The 17533-nt window shown below is 37.1% G+C and overlaps 1 pseudogene; it reads left to right on the top strand.

Annotated features, from left to right (window-relative positions):
* The first annotated feature begins 577 nt into the window (after positions 1–577).
* On the top strand, positions 578–2244 carry LOC123862476 (elongation factor 1-alpha 1-like; annotated as a pseudogene).
* Positions 2245–17533: the final 15289 nt, after the last annotated feature.

Below are 17533 nucleotides of genomic sequence, written 5' to 3'. Positions count from 1 at the left end.
TGCTTCTCCCTCTCCGTCTGCCTGTTGCTTGTGTTCCCTGTCTCGCTGTCTCTCTCTGTCAAATAAATAAATAAAATATATATTTTTTAAAGATTTTATTTATTTATTTGACAGAGACATAGAGAGCACAGATAGGCAGAGCGGCAGGCAGAGCGAGAGGGAGAAGCAGGCTTTCCGCGGACCAGGGAGCCTGACGCGGGGCTCGATCCCAGGACTCTGGGATCATGACCTGAGCTGAAGGCAGCCGCTTAACTGACTGAGCCACCCAGGCGCCCCAATAAATAAAATCTTTAAGAAAAAAAAATGACCTCTGGATTTATATGGTATGTAAATATCACTCAATAAAAAAAATAACAAAGAAAGAATAACATAAAATTATGCAAACAGTACTATTGAGGAGTCAAATATATCATTGGTTTTCTAACACTTGCTTTTTGAAGACCAAAAGTAATAATAAAAATCTCTGCACTTCCTTGTGCATATGTAAGTTGATATCTAAAAAATGTCATTAGTTTTCACAACGGGTTTGCCTCCAGAACACAGGTGCCATGAAAACCACTGCTAAACCTAGACCAAAATGGTAAAGGAAAAGACTCATATCAACATCATCATCACTGGACATGTAGATTCAGGCAAATCTAACACTACTGGTCATCTGATCTACAACTGTGGTGGGATCAACAAAAGAACTATCGAAAAATTTGAGAAGGAGCCTACTGAGATGGGAAAGGGCTCCTTCTAGTATGTCTGGGTCTTGGATAAACTAAAAGTTGAATGTGAACATGGTATCACCATTGATATCTCTCTGTGGATATTTGAGACCAGCAAGTATTATGTGAACATCACTGATGCCCCAGGACACAGAGACTTTACCAAAAACATGATTGCAGGCACATCTCAGGCTGACTGTACTGTCCTGATTGTTGCTGCTGGTGTTGGTGAATTTGAAGCAGATATCTCCAAGAATGGGCAGACCCATGAGCATGTCCTTGTGTTTTACACACTGGGTGTAAAACAACTAATTGTTGGTCTTAACAAAATGGGTTCCACTGAGCCACCTACAGCCAGAAGAGATATGAGGAAATCATTAAGGAAGTCAGCATCTGCACTAAGGAAATTGGCTACAACCCTGACACACTAGCATTTGTGCCACTTTCTGGTTGTAATGGTGACAACATGCTAGAGCCATGTGCTAACATGCCTCGGTTCAAGGGATGGAAAGTCACCTGTAAAGATGGGAATACCAGTGGAACCACACTGCCCGAAGCTCTGGATTGCATTTCTGCCACCAACTTATCCAACTGACAAGCACTTGTGTTTGCCTCTCTAGGATGTCTACAAAATTGGTGGTACTGGTGCTGTCCCTGTCGCCTGAGTGGAGCCTGGTGTTCTTAAACCTGGCATGGTGGTCACCTTTGCTCCAGTCAGTGTTATGACTGAAGTAAAGTCTGTTGAAATGCACCATGGGGTGAGACTCTTCCTGAGGACAATGTAGGCTTCAATGTCACGAATGTATCTGTCAAAGATGTTGGTCAATGGCAATGTGGCTGGTGACAGCAAAAATGACCCACCAGTGGAAGCAGCTGGCTTCACAGCTCAGGTGATTATCCTGAACCATCCAGGCCAAGTCAGTGCTGGATATGCACCTTGGCTGGATTGTCACACAGCTCACATTGCTGCAAATTTGCTGAGCTGAAGGAGAAGATAGTTTGTCATTCTGGAAAAAACCTGGAAGATGGTCACAAGTCCTTGAAATCTGGTGATGTTGCCATTGTTGATATGGCTCCTGGCAAGCCCATGTGTGTTGAAAGCTTCTCTGGCTATCCTCCTCTGGGCCTTTTTGCTGTTCATGACATGAGACAGACGGTTGCTATGGGTGTCATTAGAGCAGTGGACAAAAAGGCAGCTGGAGTTGGCAAGGACACCAAGACTGCCCAGAAATCTCAGAAGGCTAAAAGAATATTATCCCCAATACCTGCCACCCCAGTCTTAACCAGTGGTTGAAGAACGGTCTCAGAACTGTTTGTGTCAATTGGCCAGTTAAGTTTAGTAATAAAAGACTGGTTAATGATAACAGTGCATCATAAAACCTTCAGAAGGAAAGGAGAATATTTTGTGGACCATTTGTTTTTCTGTGTGTGTGTGGCAGTTTTAAGTTATTAGTTTTTAAAATCAGTAGTTTTTAATGGAAACAACTTGACCAAAAATATGTCACAGAATTTTGAGACCCATGAAAACAAAAGTTTAATGAGAAAAATAAATAAATAAAAAGTGTCATCATAAAATTAAATAGCTGAAAAGAACTAGTTTTCAACATATTTTAAATATCAAAAACTATATAAATTAAAGTGTTTTATAATACTTCTAAATATATGTAATGGAATCTAAAAATGCAGCATCATTCATTTGAAAACATACAAACATTAACTTCATTAATATTCATATATTTGATATTTTTCCTATCCTTGAATGAGCATGTAGTTCTACTCTAAGTCTTACACACGATGTTTTTTGTTATATTTTTAGATGTAAAATATTTTCTTTATCACTCTATTATAATTTTATTAAACAAAATATGAAAAGTTTTTTAAAATTTTCCTGTAACCATAAGACTGAAGTATAAAATGAAAAATTTTCTGGAGATTATTGTAATTGTTATTAGTACATATTTGACCAAAAACAAAGAAATGAAAAACTGTTAGCATTTATTAAACATAAAAAATTAATTGGAAATACATTTCTTAATGAGATAAATGATCTTTTTTTCCATCAGCCTTTGTATCCATCGATTAAAAAAATAATGCTAAAAAGTGTCATGTTTCTTTTTTTTTAGATTTTATTTATTTGTCAGAGAGAGAGAGAGAGAGCGAGAGAGAGCACAAGCTGGGGGAGCAACAGGCAAAAGGAGAAGCAGGCTCTCTGCTGAGCAAGGAGCCTGAAGCAGAACTCAATCCCAGGACTCTGGGATCATGAACTGAGCCGAAGGCAACTGCTTAACTGACTGAGCCACTCAGGTATCCCAAGTGTCATGTTTCTGCATAAATTTATTCTTTTTTTTTTTAAGATTTTATTTATTTATTTGAGAGAGAGAATGAGAGACAGAGAGCACGAGAGGGAAGAGGGTCAGAGGGAGAAGCAGACTCCCTGCCGAGCAGGGAGCCCGATGCGGGACTCGATCCCGGGACTCCAGGATCATGACCTGAGCTGAAGTCAGTCGCTCAACCAACTGAGCCACCCAGGCGCCCCAAATTTATTCTATTAATTGTTTTACAAACGCTATCAGCTGAGAATTAGTATTCATAGAAATAAATAGAAGTGAAAAAAGTTTTCTTCTATCAAATTCACTCATTTTTAAAAATCTTTCTGAGGTATGTGCTGAAAATTAAAACATGATCTATTACTAAAATTTATCTGCACTGATTCCTTAGCTTACAACTCAATTAGGTTTTCTCTCAATCAATGAAAACAAGATTGTAAACCACCTCCCTTGAAAAAAAGTATTTGTTAACAAGGAATTGGCATTTTATGTCTTAGGTTCTAAGAATTATGCCATATTTTACCTGAATACTAAACAAATGGCCATTAATCTTTCACCGAGAGGCACCAGGTTTTATCTAATATACCTGGAAAGGATTGAAAAAATTAAAATAATGTTAATGTTGTTAAAATTTTCAACATAAATATTTTTAAATTATCACATGCTTTAAATATAGAACTATAAATAGAAAACATAGAAATATAGAATTATATAGAGAAATATAGATATAGAAATGTAAGTAAATATAAGTATAAACATAGTTTCTCCAAGAAAAGAAATGCCCTGTGGAAATTAAAATATGCATAGAATGTTAAAATGTATGTAGAATTTAAAACTTGACAAAAATCCTCAAAAACAATGGAAGTGTGTTAAGAGTTTGGTGATCCCAAACATTGTATTTCAAAGTTGTTATTTTCCTCAGTTTATAAAGGAGAGACTGAGGATCAAACAGTCAAAGTAATTTCTTCAAAGACAGTCAAGAATCAACATCAAGGCTTTCTGTCATTAAAAGTCATGATCTAGCCTTGACTTTTTGTGTGTATCATTAGCATCTACCCTCCTTCCCATCATCCCTGCCTTCTCCAATTATTATATTATTAATGAGTCCTGTTTCTGCTCATCAGCATTACTTCCATGATATAAACTTCCCATTCTAGATTTTTCAAATTAAATTCAAATATTGACACATATGTAGGAAAGACGAGAAAATCGGTCCACTTAAACTTCTTCCCACATCTCTGCGGTCTTTATGTTTGCTTGGCAGATGTCCTCTGGGAAAACATGGAAAACAAATACAAATATATCAAATATAGTTGTAGGCATGTCTCCATTTCTAATGCAGATTTACTAACATACTTTTGAAAAACATTAATTGTTCATTCTGTCACTCTTGTTTCAATGGCATTGTTATTCATTCACAGATTGCTAGAGAAATGATCTGTTCACTGCCATTTCTACTACATGACTGCAAAATGTAACTGAGAAGTAATAAATAGCCTCATACCAAGTAATAAATGGCTTGTTTTCAAAACAAGATTCTGATTACTTGGATTTAAAAAAGCAAAATGTAATATTAAAGCAGAAAACTGTTGAAATCTGTTGAGAGATGTGGTAGCATCATGTGGCTTGGTGAAACTGAATGCAGGTTTTCTTATTTTCAATAAAATGGCATAATTCAGGGCACCCGGGTGGCTCAGGTCATGATCCCAGGGTCCTGGGATCAAGTCCCATATCAGCTACCCCTGCTCTGAAGGGTGCCTGTTTCTCCCTCTGCCTCTGCCTGCCACTCTTTCTGCCTGTGCTCTCTCTCTGGCAAATAAATAAATAAAATCTTTAAAATAAATAAATAAATAAAATGGCACAATTCTTGGAAACATCTACTTAGTTGTATTGCACACTATAATTTTTCAATTCTTTTTTTTTTTTTTAAGATTTTATTTATTTATTTGAGAGAGAGAGAATGAGAGAGAGCACATGAGACGGGGGAGGGTCAGAAGGAGAAGCAGACTCCCTGCCGAGCAGGGAGCCCGATGCGGGACTCGATCCAGGGACTCCAGGATCATGACCTGAGCCGAAGGCAGTCGCTTAACCAACTGAGCCACCCAGGCGCCCCAATTTTTCAATTCTTATAATTTTCATTCAAAACAGAAAAGTAATCTTAAAATGATTTAAACTATTTGTTTTTATCATCCTACACTCTAGGAATATATGATTCTGCAATTACTAATTACAGACACACAATAAAATATTTGCTTGTCACTTATTAGTAATTACTTATAGTTGATGAACATGTCTTGGAATTTACAGTACTTCAAAATTGCTGTCACAGAGTAGAACAGGGAAATTAATTTTAGTTACTAATGCACACTTCAACTGAACCTCAGACTAAGAGCTGTGGGACACATAAATATGATAAATACATCTGCAGTCTATTCCAAAGGCATCAAATAAAACCGATCATAGTTATGATCCTTGGAAGTTCTTTGTTCTTCTTTCAGTAGCAGTCAGAACTGTTGAACTTGAAAATACTTGGTACCAAGATTGAGAGGTAGCCTGAGGCCAGATCGGGCTTTGCAGAATAAACAGTGTTGAAGTGGTTGTCTTAATGTCATTGCTGGTATTTGAGAAAAGGAATTTTGAAGGCAAAATGAGCTCTGGAGTTCAGGCTTCTCCCATTTCAGTAAAGTGGTTCTTTGTCTGTAATCTGCTGCCCCTTTTCCATATCCTTACTGACCGTGTGGCCTTGTATAGGTCACTGTACATTTTCAATCTATGTTTCTTCCTTTGAAGAAATAGGAAGTGAGACCCATTGCCTTCAAGTGTCAAATACCATTTCAGATCTCAACGACATGAATCTGTAAGAATTCCTCTTTCAACACAAGTTATTGAGTGCTCTTTTGTTGATACAGGGACAAATAGCTTCATGTTCAAAATGACTCTTGACCAATTACTTGCTGACAGTAATTATTTCTGAAACCTCTCTCTAATAAGCTAAAAACCAAGATGAACAAAGAAAAAAACAAACCAAACCCCAAAACATCTCCTAAAACAGTTATTCGTGGAGCCATTTTTCTTCACTTAGATGTGTCCGTATTCTCCTCAGTAGTGGCTTAAACTGGACTCAGCACTCTAGCAAATGCTGGAGGAAGCCCAATTAAAGCAGAAAGGGCGTTCAGATACAAATATTCTCTTGTGGTTAAAATTCCACTTAACCCAGCTAACCTCCATTTGATGGATGAAATTGAAGACAGGGAGGTCTCTAAGCAGAATTGTGAGCCACTGATGAGCATCTTGATCACCTTCCCAACCACCTTCTTCAATGTTCTTCAGGGATAGACTCTCTCATACTACTTCTGTGAGACGTTCCTCAGAAAGGTCAGAGTTCCCAAAGGACCAGTCCCACCAATTCTTTTTTTTTTTTTAAAGATTTTATTTATTTATTTGACAGAGAGAGACACAGCGAGAGAGGGAACACAAGCAGGGGGAGTGGGAGAGGGAGAAGCAGGCTCCTGGCTGAGCAGGGAGCCCGATGTGGGGCTCGATCCCAGGACCCTGGGATCATGATCTGAGCTGAAGGCAGACGCTTAGAGACTGAGCCACCCAGGCGCCCCCCACCTTTTAAAATAGATTTTATTTATTTATTTGACAGAGAGAGACACAGCGAGAGAGGGAACACAAGCAGGGGGAGTGGGAGAGGGAGAAGCAGGCTTCCCGCGGAGCAGGGAGCCCGATGCGGGGCTCGATCCTAGGACCTGGAATCATGACCTGAGCCGAAGGCAGATGCTTAACCACTGAGCCACTCAGGCACCCCAGTCCCACCAATTCTTGATAGGAGTTTTGTCCTCTCTTTTCTCTCTGCATGCCCCTTCTGAAGGGACACACTTACTTGTACTTACTTACTTATACCATTACCTGCCACTTGAAAGTTTAGGAGAACGGCTTCAAACCAAGGAGTTACCAAGGAGTTTCTTTTAAGAAGAAGAAAATAGATTAAATTAGAAAAATCTGAAAACCCTCAAGGGGAAATTTAGTTGAAGTTTACAGAGTTGATGGAGCCATTTCAGGACAATGTTAGGATGCTTGGTGCTTTGCAAATATAAAGCTACAAAGAAGGATAGTATATCTTAAGTCCAATGGATTCTTTTGATATAAGTGGCTCTGACTCTCTTTTAACTGCTTTTATTCTTTGGAGTTAGGAACTACCTTACTTTACACGTGATTATGGTTTTCCTTAATAAAAATATAATTTCAAGCTGAAATTATATTGTTGAAACTTAAATTCAAAGTATTCCTAATAAGAGTAATAAATATCATTTTCAAAGTGTTCATAACATACTTCCCAATATAAAGTGAACTTATGTCAAAGATTTAACTCTTTAATGAAGGAAACTGATAAAGAAACGGAACTGAGAAGTGAGTAGGCACTTTAAAAATGACAAAATAAGATTACTAAATTAGATATAAAATAAGTTGTGGTCCCGAAGGGCAAGAAAATCATGACCTCTTGGGTGACTTTCTTACCGATCAGAAGTAATTTGCATCTTCATGTTAACATGTAACTTCACAGAATTTGGGGGCCCTGATGAATAGGAAATAGAAGGTCAAAGAAATATATATTGTTCCTTGGAACAACATATAGGCCTTTTGAACAATGCTGCAAGATGAGGCTGAAAATCATACAGGCTTCCTTTTGTCTTCTTTTCAAGTTTTGGATAATTTTTCTTAGCATCTGTACTACTGTTTATTATATAACTTCATCCTTATAAAAAATAAATGAAAAGAAGGAAAGAGGGTGCCTGGGTGGCTCAGTCAGCTAAGCGTCTGCCTTCTGCTCAGGTCATGATCCTAGGGTCCTGGGATCTAGTCCCACTTAGGGCTCCTTGCTCAGCAGAGAGCCTGCTTCTCCCTCTCCTCCTTCTCCCTCTCTTCCCTGCTTGTGCTCTCTCTCACTATCTCTGTCTCTCTCTCTCTTAAATAAATAAATAAAATCTTTAAAATAAAGAAGGAAAGAAAGAAAGAAAAAGAGAGAGACAGAGAGAAAGAAAAAAGAACATTTACTACATTGCCAGTTTGCATTGCTTTCTTTTAAAGATATATTAGTTGTCTCTGTACTCGGTAGAATTTCAGTTTTACACTCAAATATTCTGCAATACACAGTTGAAATAATGTTCTATAAATATCTTATTCAATTTATGGGCTTCTGTCTTGTTTTATGAATTTACCAGTCATTGTTCTCACTTACGAGGATAGTCTGTAATTGGAAATGTCATAAGACCATAGAAAAGTAAATTTTTTTATTCCAAAATATTTTGGTGGGAGTGAAGAAAGGTAGAAACAATCTAATATGCAAAATACACTAGTGTAAAATGAAAGAAAATAATTACAAATATATTAATAAGTAACTGATTATTAGTCATTTAAAGTATTCTGTTGAATTTTCAGAGTGAGAATGAGTAAAGAAATGCTCTGCATCTGACAGATTGGGTAATAATTTGCCTGGTAGTTTTGAAAGGACTGATTTCCATATCATTCTGTGTTGATTTAGTTGAAGATTAGAGCAAGCACAGCCTCCTTTGCAATATACAATTGCATCCTCTCATAAATTAAATTGTTAACCTGGTGACATTATCCTCTCTCCCAACAGTATTATGTCTCATTTAAGGATGGCAAAGATCAGTGCTTTTTTAAAAGAAGGTTTATACACATTAATTCTTTCTCTTTGATGTTTACCACTTGTGTTTTCAAAAAGAAAACCATCACAAAGCATTGTTGGAATAAAGGCACAGAGAGATATTTTGAAGTCAATTCCAAAATGCTTTTCAATTGTTTTGACTTCATGAAAGACTTTGGGTTCATTAAAAAAATTAGGAACTTCACAAGAGTCACTGAAGTGCATCACAGAAAGAAGATACCCTGTAACTATAAATCCAAGTACTTAGTTTCAGGGAAATTAGCAGGGTTTAAGTTGATTTGCTTCCTGCCAGCGAAACAAATGACTTTTTTCTTTCCTAAGTCTCAAGAACATTCTCAGTAATACTGAGTCTTTCTTCTGCAGTCAGTGAGGAAGATGACTGGATGAGTGGGTGCAGTAACAAGGCTTAGGGAGAAAAGTCAGCTTAATGCTAGAAAAACGTGGCAGACCAGTCTTTGCTTAGTATATTTTAGTAGACCCTGTGCCAAACACTTTGCGTGCTTTTTCTCCTTCAATTCTGAATTGTCCTACAAGGGGAACTCATCATCCTCATTTTTATAGGTTTGAAAATTGAGATGTAGATGTTAATTTAATTTTCCCAATATCACACAGCTAGTTGAGTTGTAAAGCTGGAATTACAACATATTTAAACCAACTTCAGAGGTCACCAACAATTATTCTATATTGCCTTTACTAGATTGAATGACCCAGGTAATAGCTCAGTTAAGTAAGAATTAAGTCTTTGACTCTGAAAAACAATAAAATTCCTTTGGCATTTTTACCCTTCATGTTCAAAATAAGGATTTTAAAATCAGTAATACAGAAGATACCTTTTTGTTCTGTGATTCTAGGTTATGTCCTGTGCTATTTTTCCAAAGGAAAAAAACACATATTTCCCAGTCTTACTTAAAATTGAAGGTGATATCCTTGTGCAGATTCTGTATGCTTAGTATGATTAGTTTTTTTAAGATGTTATTTATTCATTTTAGACAGAGAAAGAGCAAGAGTGAGAGGAGTGGAGGGGAGGGAGAGGGAGAAAGAACCTGAAGCAGAGTCCTTACTTGGCTTAGAGCCTAATGCAGAGCTCAGTCCCACAACCGCCAGATTGTGACCTGAGCTGAAACCAAGAGTCAGATACTCAACCACCTGAACCGCCCAGGCGCCCCTGATTGTTTTTTTTAACATGAAAAATATATAACCTCCTACATGACTTTTCTCTTAGAATTCACTGATTAATGATGCAGCACTATAATGCATTCAGAAATACTTAAAAATGATTTTGTATCTTGAATTTAGAATGTCATCTACAGGGGCGCCTGGGTGGCTCAGATGGTTAAGCGTTTGCCTTGGGCTCAGGTCATGATCCCAGAGTCCTGAGATCGAGCCCCACATCGGGCTCCTGGCTCAGCAGGAGCCTGCTTCTCCCTCTCCCACTACCTCTCTCCTTGCTCATGCTTTCTCTCTCTCTCTCTCTGTATCTCTGTGTCTCAAATGAATAAATAAAATCTTAAAAAAAAATTAAAAATAAATAAAAAAATAATGTCATCTACATATATTTGAAAATTTAAAATATTGATCTACATGGGTTTTAGTTATTCACTCAAGAATTATTGTTTGATATAGAAATGAATTCATAAATTCACTGTATTCAATCTTCAGTCATCTGGACAATGACCTATAGGTTAAGAATCACTGATACAAAAATTGGGTTATAAAAAACTCTAGAGCAGATATGTCATTTTTTTTTCTAAACTGCTAAGAAATTAATTGTTCTGCAGTATTTAATTTGTAATATCAAATTGATAATTGCACCCTCACTGAGTGGGTATAACAGATAATCACATGTCATTTGCGCTTTATTCTAAAGGTCCATCAGTAGTTTAATAGTCTGGAGGGTGTATTTTAGTTTCCTAGGGCTGCCATAACAAAGTAGCAGACTGAATGGCTAAACCACAAAAACTATATATATATTTTTCACAATTCTGGAGGCTAGAAGTTCAAGATCAAAGCATGGGCAGAGTCAGGTTTTTTGGGGTTCTCTCTTTTTGACTTGCAAATGGCTGCCTTGTCCTGGTGTCTTCACATGCTTGCTGCTGACTATGTCCTAATCTCCTTTTAAAAGGACCCAAATCAGATTGGAGTAGGCCCACTCTAATGACCTCATGCAATCTTAATTACCTCTTTAAAGACCCTTTCTCCAAATTCAGTCACATTCAGAAGTACTGAGGGTTAAGACATCAAACATGAGTGGGGGGAGGAGCAAAATGTAGCCGCAAAAAACCCATACTTTTGGGGATTGAGGCTGAAGCCTTCATTCAGTTATGTACACCCTACCTATTAAAATATCTTTACCTATGCTTTCTTAAGGACATTTACGGACTATATTATCTTATTTTAATTTATCTTCACAAAAAGGAAACTAGACTAAAACAATTATTGCAAAGAAACCATGGAATACGAATAAGAATATAATGCAAACTTAAGTAAATACAAAATAAGTCAGTTGGCTAATTCCTTCCTTAGGAGAGCTTTTTCTCAGTTACATAATGAGGTAAAATCAATGAAAGATATTAAGAGAGGTGCAAGGATAACTCACAGGTTTTCGTTCTCCTATTACTGAATAACTCTGCTCAATCATTTTCTCTTTGCTCTAACCACATTCAGTTCAGTACTTTGTTGGACAAAGGAGCAAGGATGAAGTTGTTGCATCATCCATGGGAGTGTGTGAGAAAAACCTTTGCTGAGTAGATCTGGGAAAAAGGTGTAGTAGGCGTTCCTAAAACTGCCTTCAATCCTGATGATTCACTACAAGGATTCACAGAACTGAAATATTTTTATATTCATAATTACAGTTTATTACAATGAAAAAACACAGAGAAAATGAGCAAAGGGAAAGGTTCATGGGGCAAAGTCCAGAGAAAAGTCCAGGCCTAAGCTTCTAGGCGTCCCTCCCAGTGGAGTAGCACAGAACGAGCTTAATTCCTCCAGCAATGATGTGTGGCAACAAGTGCAAAGTGCCACTAACCAGGGAAGTTCAACTGAGCCTGGTTTCCAGAAATTATTGGGGTCAGTCCCAATCATGTAGTCTTACAGTGCCTGTGTGACTGACACTAGTTACTGAAGCCCCAGACCCCCAGATTGAAAGCAGGTGTTCACCATAAATAACATTATTAGTATAAACTATTTGGATAAACTGGTACAGTATGTCACAAGGCCTCAGGCATACACAAACAACCTTATGAAACAGAACATTCAAAGAGCTCAGTTATAGTCATTAAAATAAGCCTTTCTGGGGGAACTTAGAAAGGTAGGGCAACGCAGTCCTGCTGAGTTAACCCTTTCCTGCACCAGAGTGACCTGAGTCCATATTTCAGAGAATAAAGCCAAGCGGCAGTCCTAGCTATTACTCAGTGTGAATCAAAAAAAGTGAATGAGGTGAATCACTTAGGAGACTGAGTCAAGTCTATAAATAAAAATAAATAAAAGTCAGAGACTGAAAAACTAGGAACATAGCAAAAGTCCAGTGAAGAAAGACTTAATGAAGCAATAAACAAAATGAGAATATTCTAAAGACCATTATTACCTGATACCAGTTGTATGACTTTAGGAATGTGCTAAATGACTTATAGGAATCACCTAACAATGCCAATAATTTTTAAAGCAAACCTCTAGTTGTTTACAGCAATATCTCTAAGCTAACGTGAACAGGCTCAAATCTAGATCTCTGAGTGAACATAGATAGATATTTACAAACACCAAATTTATAATACATAAGTACATACCATCTCAAAATATTTCTCACATTGACCTCATTCTTGTTCAGTGATTCAAATAATTAGCAAATTTTACCTTAGAACTTTCTCATGGAGAAGTTACTATGCCAAATGTGGCCTTTTATCTACTCATAGCTTAGTTAAATTACATTTGGATTCTTTGTTTGTTTGTACTTTAAGATTTTATTTATTTATTTGAGAGAGAGAGAGAGAGAGCAAGAGTGGTGGGGGCGGGCAGAGGGAGAGGGAGAAGGAGACTCCCTGCTGGGCAGGGAGCCTGATATGGGGCTCAATCCTGGGTGGGGCTCAGTCCCAGGACCCTGAGATCATGACCTGAGCTGAAGGCAGATGCTTAACAGTCTGAGCCACTCAGGTGCCCCTGGATTCTTTATTGTAATATCATTGTCACCAGTGAGAGAAGTAGCCCGTGACCAAGGTTACCTAGACTCATTATGGAGGATGTAATCAAGACTAAGACTACTAATTCTATAGAGTTAAAATTCCACCACCTCTGTGGATCCCATCTCTGCTTAAGTTAGTAGAGTGCAGAGTATCTACCATTATTTGTGTTTGAGTTTTTTTTCCTTCTTTTCCTCTCCGTTTACAGGTACACTTATTCCTCATGAATGTTAGTATTTAACTCCTTGAGGCCTTTCAATAACTGTTATTCAAAAAACACATCGTGCTTCATCTTTGTATTTCCTTGGTGTTTAGTAAACTGCTAGGTGAAGAGCCTGGGATTCAATTATTAGGTGTCCAATCAGCTTAGTTTTATCCATTATAACACACAAATGTACCTGAGTTTTTTTAAAGTACCTAGTACTTTAGGCAATGCATCTTTTGAAACTGAGGGAAGCCTTCTACAGTTGGCATTGCAGAAGGCATTTAATGAGATTTGAGATAACCATGTTAGGCAGTACTACACAATAATTTCTTACCTTAGAATTTTTGATAAATGATACAGGGATGTCTTAGATGAAAAGGGAAGCAGTGTTATTCTTTCGGAGGAATATATACTCTCAACAGAGAAGTTTGGGCTTCTCTGTTGTAACAATAAAATTGACTTCTATGATAAATGCTTTTCTCATTTCTGGAAGCAGTTTTATAAATAAACTTTTAGCTAAAGCATAAAATATAATTGGAAACGTACAAAAACCATAAGTGTCAGGCTTAATGAATTTTTCCAAAAGTGAACAAACCCATGTAACAAACACCCAGGTCAAGACACGGAAGGTTACCATGGATCAGGAAACTTACCATGAATCAGTAAGGGCTCACTTAAGGAAGTAGACTTTCTATCAGAAATAAGTAGATAAAGAACTTATTGTGAGATTATATTTTACAAATGTGGGAGGAGCTGGGAAAAATGAAGGTTTGGAATGAAAAGTCAGAGGATAATAGAAAAAGTTATTAGTCAACCTGTCTAAGACACTAGTAAGATAAAAAAAAAAAAAATCAATATCTGCTGCTGCCAAAATGCAATTGTGAGTGGGAATCATGTAAAGGGGCTTCTGAGATGCTGTTGCTCTGATGGCAGGTGTCTGGTGGGGGGCCCAGAGTCTCTGTTGGTCATTAGGGCTAGGAGTCAGAAAGATGAGCTGAAGGTAGAGCAGATGAGAGAAAAGATAGTTTAGGACCTGCAGGCACCACTGTGTCTGCCATCCCCAAATCTAACAGTGACAACTTTCCAAGAATAATGGCCGTGGCTGGTGTTCAACTTCCTCTTTTGTTTAACCTTAACTTGGAACCATACAGAAAGGGTATGGAAATATAATTACATAGTTTAATCAAGTTAACCTGGTACAATCCAACAAGTGAGTATCTCAGATGATCCCCCTACCCACTCGGCCCATAGCCCCATCCAGTCATGACACCTCCTGTGGGTAACCACTCTGTTAACCTCTAACAGAGATTGTGTTTGCCTGTGTGTACTTTATGTGAATGGACTCATAACATATACATTTGTGTCTGGTTCCTTTTGCTCAATGTCAGCTTTCATGAAAGTCATTCCTGTTCTTGTGTATGGTTACAATTAATTTATTCTCACAGATATACCCTATTCCATTGCATGAATAAATCACAAGATATTTTCCTATTTTAACAATAGTGAACATAAGTTTGTTTCCATTTTGGGACCATTGTTAACAGTAATGATATGAATATTCATGTATATAGAGAAACAATTGTACATAATTGTTTGGCATATACTTAATAATGGAGTTTGGGGGACAAGAGATATGTATATGTTTAGTTTTACTAAGTGAGTAGTTTTACACAGTGAGTAGTTCATTAGCCTCTCAAAACAACCTTTCTAGTTAACAGATGAAGATAATAGCATTTCAACTCTAGTAGGATTATTGTGAAGTTGAAGTCATATAGTCAATGTCAAAACACCTGTGTGCCTGGTACACAATGAGTCCTCAATATATGATGATTCATTATTACTTACTATATCATCATAGTTTGACAATCATAAAGCACTCAGGGTTCATTTTTTTCAGGCACAATTTCATAATCACATTCAACATGCCCCAAAACACACTATGCACCCCAGTAAATGATGAATAATATAGGCTTGATTCTCAGTTGTCTCTTGGCAATCACAAGGAACAGTAGTAGAACTGGATGGAACTGTATACCCAAACCACACTAAGTATGCCTCAAAGCATCAAATAGTAAATTCTCTGTACAATATTTGAACGATCTCATTTGTAACAAGGAATGGTAAGGGTGGGGGTAGGAGGAAATTTTAGCCTAAAAATCTGGATATTAAATTCCCATTTCAAAGATGTGAATTTTGACTATAAGCCCAAATTCACTTTTCAATCCAGGTGTTCTGAAATCTTACCTTAGATCACAATTAACATAATAATAACACAAACTGACTTAATGAAGATTAGTGAAGGCATTTTGGGTTTTTAATTACTCATTCAACAAGCATTTAATGATCACCTAGAAGCCGGTAAAAAGGAGAAAAAATGTTTATCCCTCAAAGATTTTGCATTCTAGTTTGAAGACTAAGAGTAAATAAGTAAACAAATAAATCAATAAATTCATTATATATAATGACAAACAAAGAAAAGTTCTCTGAAGAGTAAAAAAGGCAGAGACAGAAGATGGGAGAAAGGCCTTGCAAAGAAGTACTGTTTTAAGTAATTTGGTTAAGAAAACATTTGAGGGGGTGCCTGAGTTAAGTGTCTGCCTTCAGCTCAGGTCATGACCCCAAGGTCCTGGGATCAGAGCCTGCCTTGCATCCTCAGGTCCCTGCTCCATGGGGAGCCTGTTTTACCCTCTCCCTCTGTCTTTCCCCCTGCTCATGGTCACACGTGCTCTCTCTCTCAAATAATAAAATAAACATAAAATATTTTTAAAAAAAGAAAAAGAAAACATTTGAGAATACATTCTAGATCATGCACATGTACGTCACCAAAAAGATAGCCGACGCTATTTTGGGCACAGATTTATGCAGGAGCACAAGTTGTTAGATCATAAGGTTAAACCCTTGCCCATAGTTGACAGCTAAAAAAATACCCGCACATTTAGAGAGAAGATACAGTATTTGCCAGACCTCAACACATTTCAGAGAATAATCGCTGATATGGAAAAGTTGACTAAGGAAAATATAACTATGACCGTTGACTCTCACATTATTTTCTTACATTATTACAATTATAAGTTGTCAAAGAGATAAGACAAACTTAAGTCATTAAGAATATTAAAGAGAGAGAATGCCAGTATAACTTTGTATTTTTATTCTTGCTGACTTATTTCCAGATCATAATTTCTTGACTTTAAGAACAAAAATTTTTTATAATGTCAGCTCCACCTGCTTTCAGAGGATTTAGCTGTGTCTGTAGCACAATGACTAATTGCTAGACTAATAAAGACATTGCTGCTCCCACAATATAAGTGCTTAGATTTCCTTGCCCTCAATATATGTGATATATCATTTTCTCTGACTGCTCAGATGATATAATTCTTTTCACATTATATTCCTCCACTGTAATTCATATCCTTTTAAAAACCATTATTTTTCAAGAATTTTCATCATGGCATTGGTAGTTAGGTGTAACATAAAGGGAAAGAATGTGAGGTAGGAATCTGGCCTCGCTGCTTGCTGGGTATAAAATCTTGGCCAATTTATTTAATTCATTCAGGAAATATTTATGAAATTCTTATTATAGGCCAAACTCTCAAGATATTTTAGTTAAAAAAAGAGACAAAAATATCATCCTGTTCAGATTCTCTCTGGGTAACTAGATTTCTAATCTGGGAGAATTATAATATTAACTATCCCATGTGTCTTGAAGGCATTAAGTGAGATCAGAGAAAGACTTTGGTGTTAAACACATCGAGTCATGCCACTTATTTGCATGAATTTTAAGCAGTTTTTTTTTTTAAAACTCAGTTTCTTCAGGTGTAAAATGTAGACTTTTTATGATAGAAAGAAGTTATATAAATATATAAATATTTGAAGTTATATAAAATCCTGTAAGGGAATAAGTATTCAATAAATCCTGGGAATTACTATCTGCAAAATCATCTCTCTCTCTCTCTTTTTTTAAATATTTTATTTATTTATTTGACAGAGAGAGACACAGCGAGAGAGGGAACACAAGCAGGGAGGGAGTGGGAGAGGGAGAAGCAGGCTTCCCGCAGAGCAGAGAGCCTGATGCGGGGCTGGATCCCAGGACCCTGGGATCATGACCTGAGCGGAAGGCAGATGCTTAATGACTGAGCCACCCAGCCGCCCCATGCAAAATCATCTCTTGAAAACTAGCAGTATACAAGGTGTAATTTCTAGCTCAAATGCCTTGACTGACTTCCAGATTCTAATATACGACGCTTACTAGGCAGTTCCTCTTAGGGTCTTATAATTATCTCAAACTTAGTATCCCCAATATTGACTATTCTGTGCTAAATATGCTACTCATGCACCAGGCCCACTCTCTACTCTTCAACAACCCTGAACATGCCCAAGAAAGCCCATATATACAGACTATGTCAATAAGTGTCAACAGACATTTCTTG

The sequence above is a fragment of the Mirounga angustirostris genome, unplaced genomic scaffold (assembly GCF_029215605.1).
Source record: "Mirounga angustirostris isolate CCGP_5_RB_7025 unplaced genomic scaffold, mMirAng1.0.hap1 SCAF_9, whole genome shotgun sequence".
Taxonomy (NCBI): Eukaryota; Metazoa; Chordata; class Mammalia; order Carnivora; family Phocidae; genus Mirounga; species Mirounga angustirostris.
The sequence above is the reverse complement of the archived record's forward strand: the minus strand, read 5'-3'. Positions and strand labels throughout refer to the sequence as shown.